General features: G+C 45.5%; 1 protein-coding gene and 1 pseudogene across 1 annotated transcript in view; one reads left to right on the forward strand and one right to left on the reverse strand.

The window, feature by feature from the left end:
- Nucleotides 1–23637, reverse strand: part of LOC126281283 (uncharacterized) — an 895930-nt gene that overhangs the window by 712898 nt on the left and 159395 nt on the right. The window lies entirely within an intron of this gene.
- LOC126282691 (5S ribosomal RNA) lies at nt 1280–1397 on the forward strand (annotated as a pseudogene).

Genomic DNA, 23637 nt, shown 5'->3' on the forward strand with positions numbered 1-23637 from the left:
GCCCACAGGTTCGACGTTGAGTACACCTTCGCAGGCGCTCCTGTCTGTGATGCAGCGTCAAGGGTAACAGCAGCCATCGTTCCGAGCTGATAGTCCATGCTGCTGCAAACGTCGTCCAACTGTTCGTGCACATGGTTGTTGTCTTGCAAACGTCCCCGTCTGTTGACTCAGGAATCGAGACGTGGCTGCAAGATCCGTTACAGCCACGCGGATAAGATGCCTGACATCTCCACTGCTAGTGATACGAGGCCGTTGGGATGCAGCACGGCGTTCCGTATTACGCTCCTGAACCCACCGATTCCATATTCTGCTAACAGTCATTGGATCTCGACCAACGCGAGCAGTAATGCCGCGATACGATAAACCGCAATGGCGACAGGCTACAATCCGACCTTTACCAAAGTCAGAAACGTGATGGTACACATTTCTCCTCCTTAGACGAGGCATCACAACAACGTTTCACCAGGCAACGCCGGTCAAGTGCTGTTTGTGTATGAGAAATCGGTTGGAAACTTTCCTCACGTCAGCACGTTGTAGGTGTCGCCAATTGCGCCAACCTTGTGTGAATGCTCTGAGAAACTAATCATTTGCGTATCACAGCATCTTCTTTCTGTCGGTTAAATTTCGCGTCTGTAGCACGTCATCTTCGAGGTGTAGCAATTTTAATAGCCAGTAGTGTAATATCGATATTTATGGGCTATACGATATTCCCCAATACATCGATATATCGATTTCAAAATAGCGATCGCCGATATTTTTATTTTATATTTTTTTCGCAGTTTTCGGTGAACATTTGAAATTGTTCTTTCGAAATTACAGAAGAACATAATTACATGCAGTTACCATTGTTAGCAAAGTGGTTATCCTTTCAATTCTTGCTCTAGGGTGGCTAAGCATGCTGCTAGCTTGCTGATGTACAGAATATCTAATAATAAATCAATATTTACATATACAGCTCTAAAACCGGCAATATATTTACCATGTGCAGCCGGTATTTTCACAGGGCAGTAGGTCGATATGTCCGCCCCGATATTCATTGATCAGCGCGGCGGTCTGTCATGCCAAGGCGCCCGGGTTCGATTCCCACTGGGTCGAAGATTTTCTCTGCTCAGGCACTGAGTGTTACGTGGACCTCATTATCGTTTCATCATCATCATCAGTGGAGGGTAACGGGAAACCACCACTGGAATCACTTCCCTAGACGCTCATGCGGTGGACCTCTCTGACGAGGCTTCCCCCATGACAAGACCTGCCGTACGGCAGAACACACAGCTTAAGCGCCAACGGCCTTGCTGCAGTGGTAATACCGGTTCCCGTCAGATCACCGAAGTTAAGCGCTGTCGGGCTGGGCTAGCACTTGGATGGGTGACCATCCGGCCTGCCGAGCGCTGTTGGCAAGCGGGGTGCACTCAGCACTAGTGAGGCAAACTGAGGAGCTACTTGATTGAGAAGTAGCGACTCCGGCTCGGAAACTGACATACGGGCGGGAGAGCTGTGTACTGACCACTCTATATCCGCATCCCGTGACGCCTGCGGGCTGACGATTACACAGCGGCCGGTCACGGCCTTCATGGCCTGTTCCGGAGGAGTTTAGGTCGATATCCTTTTCGTCGCTATATCAATACCTTCTACGATGTTGGGGGGCCAGCAATGATATTTTTTTTAAATATCGATGTTTCGGATTCCCGAGATTTTTAAAAATACACTCCTGGAAATTGAAATAAGAACACCGTGAATTCATTGTCCCAGGAAGAGGAAACTTTATTGACACATTCCTGGGGTCAGATACATCCCATGATCACACTGACAGAACCACAGGCACATAGACACAGGCAACAGAGCATGCACAATGTCGGCACTAGTACAGTGTATAACCACCTTCCGCAGCAATGCAGGCTGCTATTCTCCCATGGAGACGATCGTAGAGATGCTGGATGTAGTCCTGTGGAACGGCTTGCCATGCCATTTCCACCTGGTGCCTCAGTTGGACCAGCGTTCGTGCTGGACGTGCAGACCGCGTGAGACGACGCTTCATGCAGTCCCAAACATGCTCAATGGGGGACAGATTCGGAGATCTTGCTGGCCAGGGTAGTTGACTTACACCTTCTAGAGCACGTTGGGTGGCACGGGATACATGCCGACGTGCATTGTACTGTTGGAACAGCAAGTTCCCTTGCCGCTCTAGGAATGGTAGAACGATGGGTTCGATGACGGTTTGGATGTACCGTGCACTATTCAGTGTCCCCTCGACGATCACCAGAGGTGTACGGCGAGTGTAGGAGATCGCTCCCCTCACCATGATGCCGGGTGTTGGCCCTGTGTGCCTCGGTCGTATGCAGTCCTGATTGTGGCGCTCACCTGCACGGCGCCAAACACGCATACGACCATCATTGGCACCAAGGCAGAAGCGACTCTCATCGCTGAAGACGACACGTCTCCATTCGTCCCGCCATTCACGCCTGTCGCGACACCACTGGAGGCGGGCTGCACGATGTTGGGGCGTGAGCGGAAGACGGCCTAACGGTGTGCGGAACCGTAGCCCAGCTTCATGGAGACGGTTGCGAATGGTCCTCGCCGATACCCCAGGAGCAACAGTGTACCTAATTTGCTGGGAAGTGGCGGTGCGGTCCCCTACGGCACTGCGTAGGATCCTACGGTCTTTGCGTGCAACCGTGCGTCGCTGTGGTCCGGTCCCAGGTCGACGGGCACGTGCACCTTCCGCCGACCACTGGCGACAACATCGATGTACTGTGGAGACCTCACGCCCCTCGTGTTGAGCAATTCGGCGGTACGTCCACCCGGCCTCCCGCATGCCCACTATACGCCCTCGCTCAAAGTCCGTCAACTGCACATACGGTTCACGTCCACGCTGTCGCGGCATGCTACCAGTGTTAAAGACTGCGATGGAGCTCCGTATGCCACGGCAAACTGGCTGACACTGACGGCGGCGGTGCACAAATGCTGCGCAGCTAGCGCCATTCGACGGCCAACACCGCGGTTCCTGGTGTGTCCGCTGTGCCGTGCGTGTGATCATTGCTTGTACAGCCCTCTCGCAGTGTCCGGAGCAAGTATGGTGGGTCTGACACACCGGTGTCAATGTGTTCTTTTATCCATTTCCAGGAGTATATCAACAGTCCTAGTGTGGGGCCTGTACTGGGAGGGGGTGTGTGTTCTGTATCCACTGTCACACGGAACTTTAGATAGGGGCGACCGGTGTAGCCTCGGTGTGTGGTGGCGTTCATGCTTCAAAGCAGAAGTAATTTAGTGGTTTCAGTTTGTATCTATGGAGGTGTTGCCTAAATGCTGTCTTCACAGTTGTCGAGTTCTCACATGGATGGAGATCTGGCTCACGGAACTTATTTGTGGAGGCTGCAGCGCTGCATTTGAAAATGGTGAGCATCGGCCAGTTTGCATGTAATCCATTTCTTTCCTTCGCCGTGAGATAACTGATTGAAAGTTGTGCTCTTCCGTTAAGTCGTCAGTGTTACACTTCAGTAGTAATGAGCTGTTAGGAACTTACTTCCATGTAATGTTACGGCATCTCTCTTTGCTGCTTGTGCAGAGGTTCCTGGTTTTGGAAAATGTTATTGTACCTTTTGAGATCTTAAAGTGGCAGTCCCATGCTCCGTGCAGCTTTATCAAAGAACGTTCAAATGTGTGTAAATTCCTAAGGGACCAAACTGCTGAGGTCATCTATCCATGGACTTACACACTACTTGAGGGAGACAGGACGTCAAACGGGCTGACTTGGAGCAGGAAAGGCACCACAGGACTTTTAATTTCCACTGTCTGTACTGTTAGAAATAAATTCATAAAAGTTTGTCAGCATGACCAGGAAGGATTCAGGATTCATACTCACAGCAGTGGAAGTTCAAAAACATAACAAAGTAAATTTGTTTACATGTTAAATTTCATCATTTTTTTACTTACTATTGGCTGCATTTGTTGCTATAGGTACACTTTTCTTCAGAAGTTACAGAGATTCTTCGATGAATTTTGCACAGCATACAAACCATACTTACAGGTGTATCAAACTCTAGAATTTATTTAATTTATGAAAAAATAAATGAGCTGTTACATTTTAAACGTCATGTTTAGAAAAAAAAACTCAAATTTTATAGTTAATTAGTTCAATTTTTACCACAATTTTAACAGATTTGGAAAATTCTAGAGTTTCGTACACCCGTAAGTATGGATTGTATGCTGTTCAAAATTCATCGAAGAATCTCTCTTACTTATAAAGAAAAGTGTACCTATAGCAACAAATGCAGCCAATAGTAAGTGAAAAAATGATGAAATTTCACATGTAAAAAAATTTATTTTGTCATGTTTTTGAACTTCCACTGCTATGAGTATGAATCCTGAATCCTTCCTGGTCATGTTGACTAACTTTTATGAATTTATTTGTGAAAATATAGACAGTGGAAATTAAAATGTCCTGTGGTGCCTCTCCTGCTCCGAGTCGGGCCGTTTGACTTCCTACCCCCCCCCCCCCCCCCCTAAACTAACTTATGCTAAGAACAACACACACACCCATGCCCAAGGGAGGACTCGAACCTCCGGCGGGAGGGTCCGTGCAATCCGTGATATGGCGCCCCTAACCGCGCGCGGCCACAATGCGCGGCACAGCTTTATCGGTCTGTTATTAATTTTAAACATATTCTAGCCCATTTAATTCATAATTGTGCCTACTCGTAATTTGTTTGAGAACAGAGGCGATAACATTTAATGTCCCTGTTTAAAAATTTACATCTGAGCCGTAAATTTTAACTGCTGCACTCAGCGGCCTGGTTTTCAATTTTATTTGTTTTATAGATAATTCTTTTAATCTCGTTCTCATCTAGGCACGTTTGGGCAATCTGTGTGTTTTATCTCGTTTAAGTGGTATTAATTATTTATACATTTGTTGGATAATAGCCGCATAAAGTCCCGAGCTCGCGTGGATTTTCTTTTACAGGGTGTTTTATATTAACTCAATGGTTTACTGAAATATTTCATGTGTAGTAATCGTTTTATTTCAAGTGTGTTTTAGAAATTCCTGTCCACACAACTGCAAACGGTTGTGTAAAGCTGATATCACGCGGCCGGCGGCGCTCGGTGAGGGCCTGTAGCTGGTTACTTCCGCAACTAGAATCTTTTGTTGAATGCACTGCTTAAGATTTACTTCATGAATTTACTTTTTTAATTAATTTTGAATTCAGAATTACATAAAAATTCATAATGTTCGCTTCCATTGAGTGGTCTGTTTAAGCACCTTATACTACCGAGCCTGACCATACAGTATTGGGATCCTTTCCTGATTAATTTTATGTTTCTCCTAATGTGTCTCCTTTTAACATTAAGTAAATTTGTTGTGCCTGGGATTAACTAAGGTAATTTTGTCAGAGTAAGATAGTCAAGGCACAACGTAAGGCCATTCTAAAGTTTAAAGTAGATCGACCACAGCTTACCATCAATATTGTACAGTGTATTACCACTTTGCTTAAAGTATGAACACGTTGAAAGTTCCTGGCGGATTAAACCTGTGTGCCGGACCGAGTCTCGAAATCGGGACCTTTGCCTTTCGCGAACAAGTGCTCTTCCATCTGAGCTACCCAAGCACGATTCACGCCCCGTCCTCACAGCTTTACTTCTGCCAGTACCTCATCTCCTACCTTCCAAACCTTACAGAAGCTCTCTTGCGAACCTAGCAGAACTAGCACTCCTCAAAGAAAGGATATTGCGGAGCCACAGCCTGGGAGTTGTTTGCAGAATGAGAGTTTCACTCTACAGCGGAGTGTGCGCTGATATGGAGCTTCCTGACAGATTTCAACTGTGTGCCTGACCCAGACTCGAACTCAGGACCTTTGCCTTTCGCGGGATAGTGCTTTACCAACTGAGCTACCCAAGCACGACTCACGCCCCGTCCTCACAGCTTTACTTCTGCCAGTACCTCGTCTCCTATTCGTCCCGAGTTCGAGTCTCGGTCCGGCACACAGTTTAATCTGCCAGGAAGTTTCATAACAGCGCGCAGTCCGCTGCAGAGAGAAAATGTCATTCTGGAAACATCCCCCAGGCTGTGGCTACGCCATGTCTCTGCAATATCCTTTCACAGCGGTGCTAGTTCTGCAAGGTTCACAGGAGACCTTCTGTGAAGTTTGGAAAGTAGGAGACGAGGTGCTGGTGTAAGTAAAGCTGTGAGGACGGGGCGTGAGTCGTGCTCAGGTGACAGAGCACTTGCCCGCGAAAGGCAAAGGTCCCGAGTTCGAGTCTCGGTGCGGCACCCAGTTTTAATCCGCCGTGAAGTTTCATATCACCGCACACTCCGCTGCAGAGTGAAAATCTCATTCTAAGAACACGTTGTCCGAACACTGTTCCAAATCAGGAAGCACGGCCTGAATAATTAACCCACTCTGAATTTCATTTCCCGGCCACGTGGCACTACAAGAGGGAAGACCATCGTGTTCGGTGTATGGCTCTGGCGCATCGTAATGCATCTGCGGCAGCAACTTGAGCCGCAGTTGACGCCACACTGACACAAAGAACGGTTACTTCAAGGGCAGCTACGAGCCAGACGCCCTGTTCCGTGCATTCCACTGACCCCAAATCAGCGCCATTTGCGACTTCAGTGGTGTCAAGCTAAAGTTCACTGGAAGGCAGAATGTAGGTCTGTTGTGTTTTCTGATAAAAGCTGGTTCTGCCTCAGTGCCAGTGATGGCCGTGTGTTGGTTATAAGGCTACAGGCCCATATCGTTGACGTAGATATGAAGCAGCATTTTGGAACATATATTGCGCTCAAACATTATGAATTACCTCGAAGACAAGGTCTATTGACACACAGTCAACATGAGTTTAGAAAACATTGCTCCTGTGAAACACAACTAGCTCTTTATTCACATGAAGTGTTGAGTGCTATTGACAAGGGATTTCAGATCTATTCCGTATTTCTGGATTTCCGGAAGGCTTTTGACACCGTACCACACACGAGGGCCGACGCGGTGGTCTCGCTGTTCTATACGCGCAGTCCGGAACCGTGCGACTGCTACGGTCGCAGGTTCGAATCCTGCCTCGGGCATGGATGTGTGTGATGTCCTTAGGTTAGTTAGGTTTAAGTAGTTCTAAGTTCTAGGGGACTAATGACCACAGCAGTTGAGTACATAGTGCTCAGAGCCATTTGAACCAACCACACACGCGGCTTGTAGTGAAATTGCGTGCTTATGGAATATCGCCTCAGTTATGTGACTGGATTTGTGATTTCCTGTCAAAGAAGTCACAGTTCGTAGTAACTGACGGACAGTCATCGAGTAAAACAGAAGTGATTTCTGGCGTTCCCCGAGGTAGTGTTATAGGCCCTTTGCTGTTCCTTATCTTAATAAACGATTTGGGAGACAACCTGAGCAGCCGTCTTAGGTTGTTTGCAGAAGACGCTGTCGTTTATCGACTAATAAAATCATCAGGATACCAAAACAAACTGCAAAACGATTTAGAAAAGATAGCTGAATGGTGCGAAAATTGGCAGTTGACCCTAAATAACGATAAGTGTGAGGTCATCCACATTAGTGCTAAAAGGAATTCGTTAAACTTCGGTTATACGAGAAATCAGTCTAATCTAAAAGCCGTAAATTTAAGTAAATACCTAGGTATTACAATTACGTAAGACTTACATTGGAAGTAAAACATAGAAAATGTTGTGGAAAGGCTAACCAAAGACTTCGTTTCATTGGCAGGACACTCAGAAAATGTAACAGATCTAGTAAGGAGATTGCCTACACAACGCTTGTCCGTCCTCTTTTAGAATACTGCTGCGCGGTGTGGAATCCTTACCAGATAGGACTGACGGAGTACATCGAAAAAGTTCAAAGAAAAGCAGCACGTTTTAGTATTATCGCGAATATGGGAGAGAGTGTCACAGAAATGATACACGATTTGGGCTGGGCATCATTAAAAGAAAGGAATTTTTCGTTGCGACGGAATATTCTCACGAAACTTTCTCCTCCGAATGCGAAAATATTTTTTTGACATTGACCTACATAGGGAGGAACGATTACCACGATAAAATAAAGGAAATCAGAGCTCGTGCGGAGAGGTATAAGTGTTCGTGTTTTCCGCGTGCCATACGTGTTTGGAATAATATAGAATTGTGAAGTTGGTTCGATGAACCCTCTGCCAGGTACTTAAATGTGATTTTCAGAGTATCCATGTACATGTAGATAGGAAGGAGGCCAGCTGAGTACCTGCAACCAACCTATCTTCGTGCAAGACAAACTGGAGTCACACCTGGAGTTATGGTCTAGGGTGCGATTTCATACGATAGCAGGAGCACTCCAGTCTTCATCCCATTCACCCTGACTGCAAATCTGCAGGTTAGTCCGGTGATTCGATCCGTTGTGGAACACAAAGTGTTTTCCAACAGGATAACGTTCGCCCAATATCATTTTTGCAACCCACCATGCTATACAGAGTTGGCCTGCTCGACCACCAGATCTGTCTCCAATCGAGCATCATTGGATGACAATTCCAGCGTCATTCACAAACAGCATAAACCATCCCTGCATTGGCCGACCAAGTGCAATTAAGCACAGAACTCCCATCCCACAAACTGATATCCGACACCTGTACAACACTGTGTGTTTGCATCGGGCAGCCTGTCGGTTACACCAGTTACTGATGTCCCAACATTTCACATTAGCAATGGCTTCCCTCGCGCTTACATTAACCTGCAATCTTGCAATGTTAATCACTTAAATATGTTACTAGACAAATGTACGAGAGTGAGTCAAATGAAAACTTTAAATTTGTAATAACAAACAAATGGCTCCGAGCACTATGGGACTTAACATCTGAGGTCATCAGTCCCCTAGAACTTAGAACTACTTAAACGCAACTAACCTAAGGACTTCACACATATCCATGCTCGAGGAAGGATTCGAACCTGTGAACGTAGCGGTCGCGCGGTTCCAGACTGTAGCGCCTAGAACCGCTCGGCCCACCGGCTGGCAGGCGCTTTGAACGAGAAGGTAATAGTTTCCTTGCAAGAATCGTTACTGGGACGAAACCTGGATCGTAGGAAAACTTATCTTTGCACTTGTAAGGTGTCAGGCAAATCCAACACCTTCCATGAAAACCCTGACATGGTAGCAAATCCGGCAGTATGTCACATAGCTCCGAATAAATCCTGACAAATTAACCAAAGTAATACGATCAACGAGCGAGCAAATGGAATACCACAGACTAACACAAGAACGCCTAAATGCATGTCATACCTTCCCACCGCGAAACAGGCGCAGTTCCCAGGGAAGGAACGAGAACAGAAGCCGAGAGCAGAGTCGTGTAGGCTAGGAGGCCGTACGATAAGGGACGGACACCCACGTCGCCAGCCGACCGCCATGACCAGCCCCCCAGCTCATGTTAAAAGATAGAGCCCTGTAGAAGAACAGTATAGATCTTACGATAACTCTAAAAGGACCACACCAGCTTAAAGTTTTAGCGTGAGACTATACGCGTCTCTGTTACGTTGCAAACGTTAAAAACATTGCCCCACCACGAAAAGTATAACATTGCTCATTGGATAGTCAGAATTTTTGTAGGCAGAGCTTAAGGTTAACATTGAGACCCTGATTGGTCAGATGAAATCATAGCCAGATACCTTTTTTTAAACCAACTTCGGTAAATTGGAGTAAGGAGAATTTAGGAGATAGTTGCTTCCGAGACGGCGAGGTGCGTGGAGCTGCGCCCCCTGACGCTGCCTAAACACCGACAAGGTAATGAACGCACGCGGTGCCGCCATAAGGGCTCACTCAGAACTGCAGAAGTCTCCTCTGTTACATCCCCTTTTTAAGTAATACTAGTGTCGATTGTCAATTAAACTTCGTGGTATTCACATTTGCTACTAGAAGTAAAAATCTGTTATATAGTTATTGAGAAGCCACTGTAATTTACGACAAGTTAGATAAGTAATTAAAGATAACTGAGGTTCACTGTAGACCATTTTGATAGTTTTCTCTCTTGTGAAACTTCATTTAAACCTAGATTATAGATGTGATATGGCATAGGTCATCCTTCGATCCATTGTAGAACTAGGAAACCCATTCAGGGAATATTCGTTCACATTTTTGTTGAACGCAGTTGGTTTTTACCATCCTGTATTAAAACACTTCCTTTTATCAATAGTGCAATTTATAAACAATATTTTGTGAGTAGAATAAAATTTCCTATGGTAAACTTAACTGCTTTTTCGACGTTATATTACCAGCTAACTAAAAATAGGAAAGCCTTGAACCCCTTCCACTAAATTTAGATAGTATTAAGACTCTTTTACAGGGAGTGCAGTGGAGCAGACGCTGAAATAATTAAGTATTTGATTATATCATCGCTAGTCTCACTGAACTCTTCTGAATTCCACATGTCATGTGTGGTCTGGCGTCTCCTTACCAACAACAGGTCCCAGGTTCAAACTAGTCAATTCCCTAAAAAACAAGCTCAGAGCGTCGTTGCGCGAAAGTGGTAGGGAGCCACGACTAAGAAGAAACAGACACCACGCATAACGTTAGGTCGTAGGAAAACTTGTCTTTACACTCTCCAAACGCTTTATTGTTGGAAGTGGAGAACAATTTTCGTCGTCGGATTCTCCAATTGATATAGAAACACATAGTGATTTTGTTTCCAACGCTGGATTACAGACAGAACGGAAAATTTGTACGAGAACCTTTCCTAGGGTGGCGACCAAACGGCCGTCGTGTCTTTACGAGGTGTTTTACGGGCTTGGCTTGAGTCGTGCTGGCTGACCCTGGCATAGCAGAGGCTCTACCGTGTTTTCCCCAAGTGCCGCATTCTCGACGGCCACTGGCTATTTCGAGAGCCGAGGTGCCTTCGGGGTGGGGGGCTAATGTCACCGCACTCCAGATTTTCTCGCTTTTTATGCGACAGTTCCGTAGAAGAAAAGAGCTGTCTGTGCGCTGTTCGGAAAGTAACTACTTTAGTTAGTACTGGAACACTTGTAAGTGATCTCAAAACGTATGCTGATTTCAGGAAAGGGCGCTCTTAGCCAAAACAAATTTTCAGCCTGAAACACATCATCACGAACAGGACAACTGGTACGTACGACTACGTGTTCGTTGTTGTTGTTGTCTTCAGTCCAAATATTGGTTCGATTCAGCTCTCTATGCTACTCTATCCTGTGCAAGTCTCTTCATCTCTGAGTAATTACTGCAACCTATATTCTTCTGAATCTGCTTACTATACTCATCTCTTGGACTCCCTCTACGATTTTTACACCCCACGCTTCCCTCCAATACTAAATTGGTGATCCCTTGAGGCATCAGAATATGTCCTACCAACCGATCCCTTCTTCTAGTCAAGTTGTGCCATAAATTTCTCTTCTCCCCAATTATATTCAGTACCTCCTCATTACTTATGTGATCTACCCATCTAATCTTCAGCATTCTTCTGTAGCACCACATTTCGAAAGCTTCTATTCTCTTCTTGTCTAAACTATTTATCGTCCGCATTTCACTTCCATATATGACTACACTCCATACAAATTCTTTCAGAAACGACTTCCTGACACTTAAATCAATACTCGATGTTAACAAATTTCTCTTCTTCAGAAACGCTTTCCTTGCCATTGCCAGTCTACATTTTATTTCCTCTCTACTTCGACCATCATAATTTTTTTTCCTACCCAAATAGAAAAACTCATGCACTACTTTGAGCATCTCATTTCCTAATTTAATTCGTGATTTAATTCGTCTACATTCCACTATCCTCCTTTTGCTTTTGTTGATGTTCATCTTATATCCTCCCTTTCAAGACACTGCCCATTCCGTTCAGCTGCTCTTCCAGGTCCTTTGCTGTCTCTGACAGAATTACAATGTCATCGGCGATCCTCAAAGTTTTTATTTCTTCTCCATGAATTTTAATTACTACTCCGAATTTTTCTTTTGTTTCCTTTATTGCCTGCTCAATATACAGAGTGAATAACATGGGGGAGAGGCTACAACCCTGTCTCACTCCCTTCGCAACCACTGCTTGCCTTTCATGCCCTTCGACTCTTATAACTGCTATCTGATTTCTGTACAAATTGTAAATAACCTTTCGCTCCCTGCATTTTACCCCTGCCACCATTAGAATTTGAAAGAGATGCTTATAGCGTCCTATCCCCTTAGCTATGACTTGTCCAGTGACAATTTTGCAGGTGCATTCCGTGAGATATTTGGGTACTGTCTGCAAACTGTGTTGCGAATAAAAGTCTAGTAAATAAGCTATAAATTAAAAAGTCATGTCTGCTGTTGAAATTTTGGTGAGCGAAGATCGAAAAAAAAGTGCGCGATAAATTTTATTTCTTTTATTATTATGCGGCAGCTGTCGGCGAGAAAAGATTTCGAAAAGGTTCGAAATCATCTGTAAAATTTTTTGTAAGTGTCACTAAGTGCCCTCATTCTCGAATAAAGGATGGATATAACGTGGGCAACCTGCGCGTCATGAATCATGCTGTCTCAAGACGTGTACACAGTTTCTAACTTTAATACTTGTCTTGTTGTTTTAACCTTTTAACATAACATCGTACCTCGTAAGGGTATATTATGACGGCATTTTAAATTTCCAAATTAGGCGAATAATTATGCAAAATACTGAAAATTAAATTTTGTTGCCTCTGGTAGTCGTTAGAAAGGCAACCAGCAACTGGGACCAGGTCACAATTTTAGCCCTTTGGTAGTACAGACAGATAAAGCAGACGAGACTTGAAATCAGTACGGGCAGACTCCTAGTCTGCTGCCCTAGCCATTTGCGCCTATGCCACTTCTCAGCCGGCCTCGGTGGCCGAGCGGTTCTAGGCGCTTCAGTCCGGAACCGCGCGACTGCTACAGTCGCAGGTTCGAATCCTGCCACGGGCATGGAGGTGTGTGATGTCCTTAGGTTAGTTAGGTTTAAGTAGTTTTGAGTTCCAGGGGACTGATGTCCTCCGATGTTAAGTCCCACAGTGCTCAGAACCATTTGAACCGCCACTTCTTAACGGTTGGCACTCTCGTATGCTATTCAGCAGGCTTGTAAATCTTTCTATTTCAGTTTCTCGAAATCACTTGAGAATCGCGGCGCACTAAAACAGAATTTGTTACATCCAAGTATCGCGTCGTACTAAAGAAGAATTTGTTACACCCAAGTAATTACAACAACTGTGCGAAACATGAGCAAATTCAGTGGCCCGGAGAGTATATCATTCCTTGGTTAGTGATGTGATAGCGAGAAAGCCACACTGCTTCTCGTTGAACACAGTGCCCTATCAAAAGCAACGTTGCGAATGAAAATCCCGTCAGATGTGAAATCCGTTCAGTCCTATACCTCTTGGTGAAAAAAAAAAAAAAACATGGGTTTGACATTTATGGCGAAATTTGTGCTGTATATGGACTGACTGACGAGTTAGAGCACTGCGCATCAACTGTCTCGTTCGTTGAAGGGCTGACAGGATGAATGTTCATGATGACAGAAGTGGTCTTCCTCAGTAATTATAGCATTGACTAAATAACTCCTGAAAGCTGGCATTTCGCGATATCTTAACTGGCGGAGAGCTTTCCACAGATTTCTCGCCGTGTTGTTGGGTCGGGTTGTTTGGGGAAGGAGACCAGACAGCGAGGTCATCGGTCTCCTCGGATTAGGGAAGGATGGGGAACGAAGTCGCCGTACCTGTTCGATGGGACCATCCCGGCATTTACCTGGAGCGATTTAGGGAAATCACGGAAAGCCTAAATCAGGATGGCCGGACGCGGGATTGAACCGTCGTCCTCCCGAAAGAGAGTCCAGTATCTGACCACTGCGCCACCTCGCTCGGTCGCCGTGATGTGCATCAGATGGTGAGTAAATAATTATGCTAGTTCTCGCTCAAAATAACTTGAGACCTGTGCAGAAATGCGCACTCTTTCTCAGCGCTAGGTGAGTCTAGGCCATGCAATGTGGCCGAGCGGTTCTAGTAGGCGCTTCAGTCTGGAACCGTGCGACCGCTACGGTCGCAGGCTCGAATCCTGCCTCGGGCATGGATGTGTGTAATGTCCTTGGGTAGGTGAGGTTTAAGTAGTTGTAAGTTCTAGGGGACTGATGACCTCAGCAGTTAAATCCCATAGTGCTCAGAACCTTTTTTTTTTTTTTTTGTGCGAGTCTACCTCTTTGTTCCACAGGGATGGCCATCTAGCTGTCGCCTGCTGAGCTGCGCACTTAGTCCATTAGAATCGGCTGCCGAATTTGATTATGTGCTGATTTTCTAATTACGGACTCGCCCCAGTAACTGACAAGTTATGCTACTGACAAGGGAACCTCCCCATCGCACACCCCTTAGATTTAGTTATAAGTTGGAACAGTGGATAGGCCTTGAAAAACTGAACACAGATCAATCAAGAAAACAGGAAGAAGTTGTGTGGAACTACGAAAAAAATAAGCAAAATATACAAATTGAGTAGTCCACGCGCAAGATAGGCAACATCAAGGATAGTGTAAGCTCAGGAGCGTCGTGGTCCCGTGATTGGCGTGAGCAGCTACCGAACGAGAGGTCCTTGGTTCAAGTCTTTCCTCGAGTGAAAAGTTTACTTTTTTTATTTTCTCAAAGTTATGATCTGTCCGGTCGTTCACTGACGTCTCTGTTCACCGCAATAAGTTTAGTGTCTGTGTTTTGCGACCGCACCGTAAAACCGTGCGATTAGTAGGCGAAAGGACGTGCCTCTCCCATGGGAACCGCAAACATTTGATCGCAAGATCATAGGTCAACCGATTCCTCCACAGGAAAACACGTCTGATATATTCTATACGACGCTGGTGACGGCATGTGCGTCACATGACAGGAGTATGTTGTCGACCCACCTAACTTGTACACTTGGCGAATGGGTAAAAAGATTATTCTACCTTGCCCGATTTAGGATTTCTAAGGATGTGATAATCACTCCCAAAAAAAGTGAAGAAAACACAAGAGTTTGTCACATAAGCTGCAAAAAATGAATGCAACAGTTTCACAGTCGCACAGTTTTCCCTATGCTCTGTCAAAACATACATTTTTAACGTTTACAAATAATTTTCCCTGTGTAGACCGTCAAATCCTGCATATGTCCAAGCAAATCTGAACATGTCCTGGAATTTTGGAGAGCGAAGTTGATTATGTGTGACTGCCTGAACTTTGATAATTGTCTGAAAATAAAAAAATTAAACTTTTCACTCGAGGGAAGACTTGAACCAAGGACCTCTGGTGTGGCAGCTACTCACGCTAATCGCGGGACCACGGCGCTCCTGAGCGTACACTCTCCTTGATGTTGCGTATCTTGCGCATGGACTACTCAGTTTGTATAGTTTGCTTATTCTTTCATAGTTCCACACAACTTCTTCCTGTTTTCTCGATTGCTCTGTGTTCAGAGTTTCAATGCCTATCCACTGTGCCAGCTTATAACTAAATCTAAGGGGAGTGCGATGGGGAGGTTGCCTTGTGAGCAGGCGTCTGCTGTTGATCTGCACTTTCCCTACTGCGCAGAGAACGCACGCGCCGGAATCCCCACAACTACCGTTGTCCCCGCCCTTCCAAGCGTTCTGCACTCAGCTTCAAGTTATGCACTAGTTGAGTTCTGAAATTCCTTTCTAAGAGCCACATAACTCAACTGATGCCTGCATCTCTAGACTTCAGTGTTCGTTGTAATGCAGACCCACTAAGCAGTATGATGGCAAATAACAAGACATGCGTTTCATATGTCAAAACGGGAGAAAAAACAGCAGTGTTGTGGAGCCATACCGTCTCACCCAACACTATCCGAAACACGTGCCAAACTCTGTCAGTATGTTTTCCAGCTCAGTGTCAGCTGCTTGATCTAATATAAATCTGCCACCAAATAACACCACCAGCTCGAGCTAAATCACCAAATACCTGACCGCCATCTCGCTACTTGCAAATAAAGTCTTCTTGCATAGACCAATGCGCGTCTCCCCTCAAATGATTGTCTACAAAATTCAGAACTGGCTCTAACCACCGTTCACGTATAGATAATGCTCGATCTGAAATTTTTCCTCTGCGAATGGCCGCAACCAACTATCAGATATTACGAGTTCATAGAAATGCACGAAATTTCTTACATTCACAAAACTTAGCCTTCGCCATAAATAGGGCTAAGCGGATCTGATTAACTGGTGTGTTTATGACTGTTTCTCTCTTTCCGGTTATCTACTGCACTAACAAATGAAGTGAAGGGGATATGGATGAGGTGATCATTTCACAAAAGACAGAGATGCAGATACACTCAAATTAATATACATTTTCAAATCACTCTCGCCAACGTTCTCTTTTTAAGAATACTATTGCAAGTCTGAATGTATAAAAGAACGACTTCCACACTGTTCAAGCTGTTTTGTCCTCTTACATAACGAACACCGTGCATTTCATATAAAACATCAACCCTGCTGTATGCAAATTCAGTATACATCGGTTAAAAAAATTTAAATCGCTCTGAGCGCTATGGGACTTAACATCTGAGGTCATCAGTCCCCTAGAACTTAGAACTACCTAAACCTAACTAACCTAAGGACATCACACACATCGATGCCCGAGGCAGGATTCGAACCTGCGACCCAAGCAGTCGCGCGGGTCCGGACTGAAGCGCCTAGAACCGCTCGTCCACCGCAGCCGGTGGTTAAAAAATAAAGGGACACAATTTAAAGTCTTCATACTCCTCCGCCTTTCTGTTGCCTCTGAAATATACATGAACGTGAAAATTTGAAGATATTCGTATGCAACACAAGAAATATATCGCGCGCGCACACACACACATACACACACATACACACACACAAAGAGAGAGAGAGAGAGAGAGAGAGAGAGAGAGAGAGAGAATGAGAATTTGGGGAAAGGGGGGGGGGGCGGTTCTACGATATGTTTCACAGGCCTAGAAAAAATTTATGGAACAAAAATGTATTTAACATTAGCTTTTATTAAAGTTATTAACATGGGCTGAATGATGCACCACATAGACTTCTATGTTTTCTTCAACAGTAAAATGTTTCGTGGAGTTTAGCAATACTCTGTTATAGTGCACTGAACTCCCATGGAGTTGAATAATGTATAGTGGAATCACAATCTGCCTACGCCTTTTGTACTGCCAGATATGGTCTCATTGATTTTTAGTCATGTAGCACAAGCTGATGGGGTGCTAACGAATGAAAATATCACCAAAAAGAGCTGCAGAATTAATCAAGAACTAGTAACCTAGAATCAAAACACCATACAGTCTCACTTGCAAAACTAATTTGATAAGTGCACCTCGGTGGTCACGAAAACACGTCGAAAATTATTTCATGAGCCTGCTGTAACTGGTCGTCAAAGTGGAATTAGTTTCTCAAGTAGTGCACCAAAAAGCATCTCAAGTGAAAGATGCCTCCCCCTACATATGTGATTCGAGGAAGCAACGCTTCCTCAAACTATAGGTACTGGCTGATTGAATCTCTCCTCGATCCCTTTTCAATTGAAAGAAGTGGGAGACTCCATTGGAAAAGGCGTGAAATGTTCGCCACCAAGAAAACTGCCCTCTGACCAGCACTAGTCGTAAAGTTTTATGACCCCTGGACTGTCACCGGGCCAGCCACTGGTGCTCAGGCTGTCGACAAAAAGCGAGAGTCTGGTCTCTATCTCTGCGGTTATGACCTTATGAAACTACAATCGTCCGATCATAATTGTGGGTTCTTCCGTTGCTCTGGGAGATGGTTGAACGGAACTACAACATATGTAACAGTAGTTCACTAAATTTCAAGAACGATAAAAATATTGACTTTAGTTTATACACCCGACTGCCACAAGTGTTTCGAATATTTACATACGAACAGCAAAGCATCCCTTGATACACAAAATTACAAACTCTTCTGTTCAAATACAAGTTCAATATTTACAAAAGTAGAATTCTACCTAAGACTTTGATAGCACTGGTGTCGCAACTACACTACTGGCCATTAACGTTGCTACACCAACAAGAAATGCAGATGATAAACGGGTATTCATTGGACAAATATATTATACTAGAACTGACATGTGATGACATTTTCACGCAATTTGGGTGCATAGATCCTGAGAAATCAGTACTCAGAACAACCTTCTCTGGCCAAAATAACGGCCTTGATACGCCTGAGCATTGAGTCAAACAGAGCTCGGATGGCGTGTACAGGTACAGCACCCCATGCAGCTTCAACACGATACCACAGTTCATCAAGAGTAGTGACTGGCGTATTGTGACGAGCCAGTTGCTCGGCCACCATTGACCAGACGTTTTCAGTTGGTGAGAGATCTGGAGAATGTGCTGGCCAGGGCAGCAGTCGAACATTTTCTGTATCCAGAAAGGCCCGTACAGGACCTGCAACGTGTGGTCGTGCATTATCCTGCTCAAATGTAGGGTTTCGCAGGGATCGAATGAAGGGTAGAGCCACGGGTCGTAACACATCCGAAATGTATCGTCCACTGTTCAAAGTGCCGTCAATGCGAACAAGAGGTGACCGATATGTGTAACCAATGGCACCCCATACCACCACGCCGGGTGATACTCCAGTATGGCGATGACGAATACACGCTTTCAATGTGCGTTCACCGCGTTGTCGCCAAACACTGATGCGACCATCATGATGCTCTAAACAGAACCTGGATTCATCCGAAAAAATTACGTTTTGCCATTCGTGCACCCATGTTCGTCGTTGAGTACACCATCGCAGGCGCTCCAGTCTGTGATGCAGCATCAAGGGAAACCGCAGCCACGGTCTCTGAGCTGATAGTCCGTGCTTCTGCAAACGTCGTCGAATTGTTCGTGCAGATGTTTGTTGTCTTGCAAACGTCCCCATCTGTTGACTCTCGGATCGAGACGTGGCTGCACGATCCGCTACAGCCATGCGGATAAGATGCCTGTCATCTCGACTGCTAGTCATACGAGGCAGTTGGGATGCAGCACGGCGTTCCGTATTACCCTCCTGAAACCACCGATTTCATATTCTGCTAACAGTCATTGGATCTCGACCAACGCGAGCAGCAATGTCGCGATACGATAAACCGCAATCGCGATGTCGGAAACGTGATAGTTCGCATTTCTCCTCCTTACACGAGGCATCACAACAACGTTTCACCAGGCAACGCCGGTCAACTGCTGCTTGTGCATGAGAAATCGGTTGGAAACTTTCCTCATGTCAGCGCGTTGTAGGTGTAGCCACCGGCGCCAACCTTGTGTGAATACTCTGAAAAGATAATCATTTGCATATCACAGTATCTTCTTCCTGTCGGTAAAATTTCGCGTCTGTAGCATGTCATCTTCGTGGTGTGGCTATTTTAATGGCCAGTAGTGTAAATAATGTACACTGCTTCATCGAAGGTCACGAACTGGGACAGGGTGATTCCATGCTCGGCTTTATATCGACCGGTGTGCAATGGCTCTGCCGTGCTAAGAGAGAGGGTGTGTCTTCCGGTGTATCTCCCATTCGTCGTTGCAGACGGTAGCGAAATATCTGGTATGTCTGTGGTATCGATGAGCGTTGCCGCCTTTGGTGTGGCACCACAAGCCTTGGGCGATACCACATCGAGCACCCTGTAGCTCTTAAAACCCTTAGACTGTCAACAATTACATACGATATTTCGTGTTGTCCAGTATTATTGACCATCAATGAACAATATTGAAAACTGCAGAATACACTCCTGGAAATTGAAATAAGAACACCGTGAATTCATTGTCCCAGGAAGGGGAAACTTTATTGACACATTCCTGGGGTCAGATACATCACATTATCACACTGACAGAACCACAGGCACATAGACATAGGCAACAGAGCATGCACAATGTCGGCACTAGTACAGTGTATATCCACCTTTCGCAGCAATGCAGGCTGCTATTCTCCCATGGAGACGATCGTAGAGATGCTGGATGTAGTCCTGTGGAACGGCTTGCCATGCCATTTCCACCTGGCGCCTCAGTTGAACCAGCGTTCGTGCTGGACGTGCAGACCGCGTGAGACGACGCTTCATCCAGTCCCAAACATGCTCAATGGGGGACAGATCCGGAGATCTTGCTGTCCAGGGTAGTTGACTTACACCTTCTAGAGCACGTTGGGAGGCACGGGATACATGCGGACGTGCATTGTCCTGTTGGAACAGCAAGTTCCCTTGCCGGTCTAGGAATGGTAGAACGATGGGTTCGATGACGGTTTGGATGTACCGTACACTATTCAGTGTCCCCCCGACGATCACCAGAGGTGTACGGCCATTGTAGGAGATCGCTCCCCACACCATGATGCCGGGTGTTGGCCCTGTGTGCCTCGGTCGTATGCAGTCCTGATTGTGGCGCTCACCTGCACGGCGCCAAACACGCATACGACCGTCATTGGCACCAAGGCAGAAGCGACTCTCATCGCTGAAGACGACACGTCTCCATTCGTCCCTCCATTCATGCCTGTCGCGACACCACTGGAGGCGGGCTGCACGGTGTTGGGGCGTGAGCGGAAGACGGCCTAACGGTGTGCGGGACCGTAGCCCAGCTTCATGGAGACGGTTGCGAATGGTCCTCGCCGATACCCCAGGAGCAACAGTGTCCCTAATTTGCTGGGAAGTGGCGGTGCGGTCCCCTACGGCACTGCGTAGGATCCTACGGTCTTGGCGAGCATCCGTGCGTCGCTGCGGTCCGGTCCCAGGTCGACGGGCACGTGCACCTTCCGCTGACCACTGGCGACAACATCGATGTACTGTGGAGACCTCACGCCCCACGTGTTGAGCAATTCGGCGGTACGTCCACCCGGCCGCCCGCATGCCCACTATACGCCCTCGCTCAAAGTCCGTCAACTGCACATACGGTTCACGTCCATGCTGTCGCGGCATGCTACCAGTGTTAAAGACTGCGATGGAGCTCCGTATGCCACGGCAAACTGGCTGACACTGACGGCGGCGGTGCACAAATGCTGCGCAGCTAGCGCCATTCGACGGCCAACACCGCGGTTCCTGGTGTGTCCGCTGTGCCGTGCGTGTGATCATTGTTTGTACAGCCCTCTCGCAGTGTCCGGAGCAAGTATGATGGGTCTGACACACCGGTGTCAATGTGTTCTTTTTTCCATTTCCAGGAGTGTATATTGTACAATATATAGTTGGATCTACTGAAATTAGGTTTTTATAGAGCAAACTGGTTGGAGTGTGTAGTATTTGGCTAATATTTTGTTTGTTGGTCACCTCAGTCCATATGCCAAACTTTTTATTTTGCGCAGTTCGTTGTATTGTGAAAACCGAATTGTGGAATGGCTTCTAAATCAGTGACACGCACGTTCATTTTAGAATAATTGGAAGTCTGTGTATGTAGCGAAATATACAAGAAGCAGATAAGTTCCAGTTAGCTAAGAAGTTAAATTCACTTCAGACGAATTATAGGACGGAGCAGAAAAGAAATTATCAGTGCAACGAAAAGCAGGGCTAGTGAAGCCAACAGTTCGGCCGTTGATGCCACAAACATTTTACAAGTGCCAGAAATCCCTTCCAATTTTAAAGATAGCCACAATTTTAAAATTAGATACGTATACAGGGTGGTCCATTGATCGTGACCGGACCAAATATCTCTCCACAATTTTAAAATTACATAAGTATACAGGGTGGTCCATTGATCGTGACCGGACCAAATATCTCACCACAATTTTAACATTAGATGCGTATACACTGTGGTCCATTGATCGTGACCGGACCAAATATCTCAGGAAATAAGCATCAAATGAAAAAACTACAAAGAACGAAACTTGGCTAGCTTGAAGAGGGAAACCAGATGACGCTATGGTTGGCCTGCTAGATGGCATTGCCATAGGTCAAACGGCTATCAACTGCATTTTTTAAATAGGAACCGCCATTTTTTATTACATATTCGTGTAGTATGTAAAGAAATATGAAAGTTTCAGTTGGACCACTTTTTTCGCTTTGTGATAGATGGTGCTGTAATAGTCATAACCATATGGCTCATAACTTTAGACGAAAATTTGGTAACAGGTAGGTTTTTTAAATTAAAATACAGAACGTAGGTTCGTTTGAATATTTGATTTCGGTTGTTCCAATGCGATACATGTGCCTTTATGAACTTATCATTTCTGAGAACGCATGCTGTTACAGTGTGATTACCTGTAAATACCACATTAATGCAATAAATGCTCAAAATGATGTCCGCCAAACTCAATGCATTTGGCAATACGTTTAACGACATTCCTCTCAACAGCGAGTATTTCGCCTGGCGTAATGTTCGCTCGTGCATTGACAATGCGCTGACGCATGTTGTCAGGCGTTGTCGGTGGATTATGGTAGCGAATATCCTTCAACTTTCCGCAGAGAAAGAAACCCGGGGACGTAAGATCCGGTGAACATGCGGATCATGGTATGGTGCTTCAAAGAACAATCCACCTGTCATGAAATATGAAATTTAATACCGCTTCAACCGCACGCGAGGTATGTGCCGGACATCCATCATGTTGGAAGTACGTCGCCATTCTGTCATGCAGTGAAACATCTTGTAGTAACATCGGTAGAACACTACATAGGAAATCAGTATACATTGCACCATTTAGATTGCCATCGAGAAAATTGGGGCCAATTATCCTTCCTCCCATAATGCCGCACCATACATCAACCCGCCAAGGTCGCTGATGTTCCACTTGTCGCAGCCATCGTGGATTTTCCGTTGCCCAATAGTGCTTATTACACCGGTTTACGTTACCGCTGTTGGTGAATGACGCTTCGTCGCTAAATAGAACGCGTGCAAAAGATCTGTCATCGTCCCGTAATTTCTCTTGTGCCCATTGGCAGAACTGTACATGACGTTCAAACTCGTCGCCATGCAATTCCTGGTCCATAGAAATGTGGTACGGGTGCAATCGATGTTGATGTCACATTCTCAACACCGACGTTTTTGAGATTCCCGATTCTCGCGCAATTTGTCTGCTACTGATGTGCGGATTAGCCGCGACAGCATCTAAAACACCTACTTGGGCATCATCATCTGTTGCAGGTCGTGGTTGACGTATCATACGTGGCTGAAGACTTTCTGTTTCCTTAAATAACCCATTTATATGGCGAACGGTCCGGACACTTGGATGATGTCGTCCAGGATACCGAGGAGCATACATAGCACATCCCCGTTGGGCATTTTGATCACAATAGCCATACAGCAATTGGTTGACGGTCCATTTTAACATGGGTAATGTATCACGAAGCAAATACCGTACGCACTGGCGGAATGTTACGTGATACCACGTACTTATACGTTTATGACTATTACAGCGCCATCTATCACAAAGCTAAGAAAGTAGTCCAACTAAAACATTCATATTTCTTTACGTACGACACGAATATGTAATAAATTTGGGGATTCCAATTTTTAAAAAACGCAGTTGATATGCGTTTGACCTATGACAGCGCCATCTAGCGGGCCAACCATAGCGGCATCTGGTTTCCCCCTTCAAGCTAGACAAGTTTCGTTCTCTGTAGTTTTTTCGTTTGATGCTTATTTCGTGAGATATTTGGCCCGGTCACTATCAACACACCTTCCCTTACCTTTTAAGTAATGTTTCAAAGTTTCTGTATAGGTCTGTTAAAAAAAAATGGCTCTGAGCACTATGGGACTTAACATCTGTGGTCATCAGTCCCCTAGAACTTAGAACTACTTA

This window comes from Schistocerca gregaria, chromosome 7 (assembly GCF_023897955.1).
Source record: "Schistocerca gregaria isolate iqSchGreg1 chromosome 7, iqSchGreg1.2, whole genome shotgun sequence".
NCBI lineage: Eukaryota > Metazoa > Arthropoda > Insecta > Orthoptera > Acrididae > Schistocerca > Schistocerca gregaria.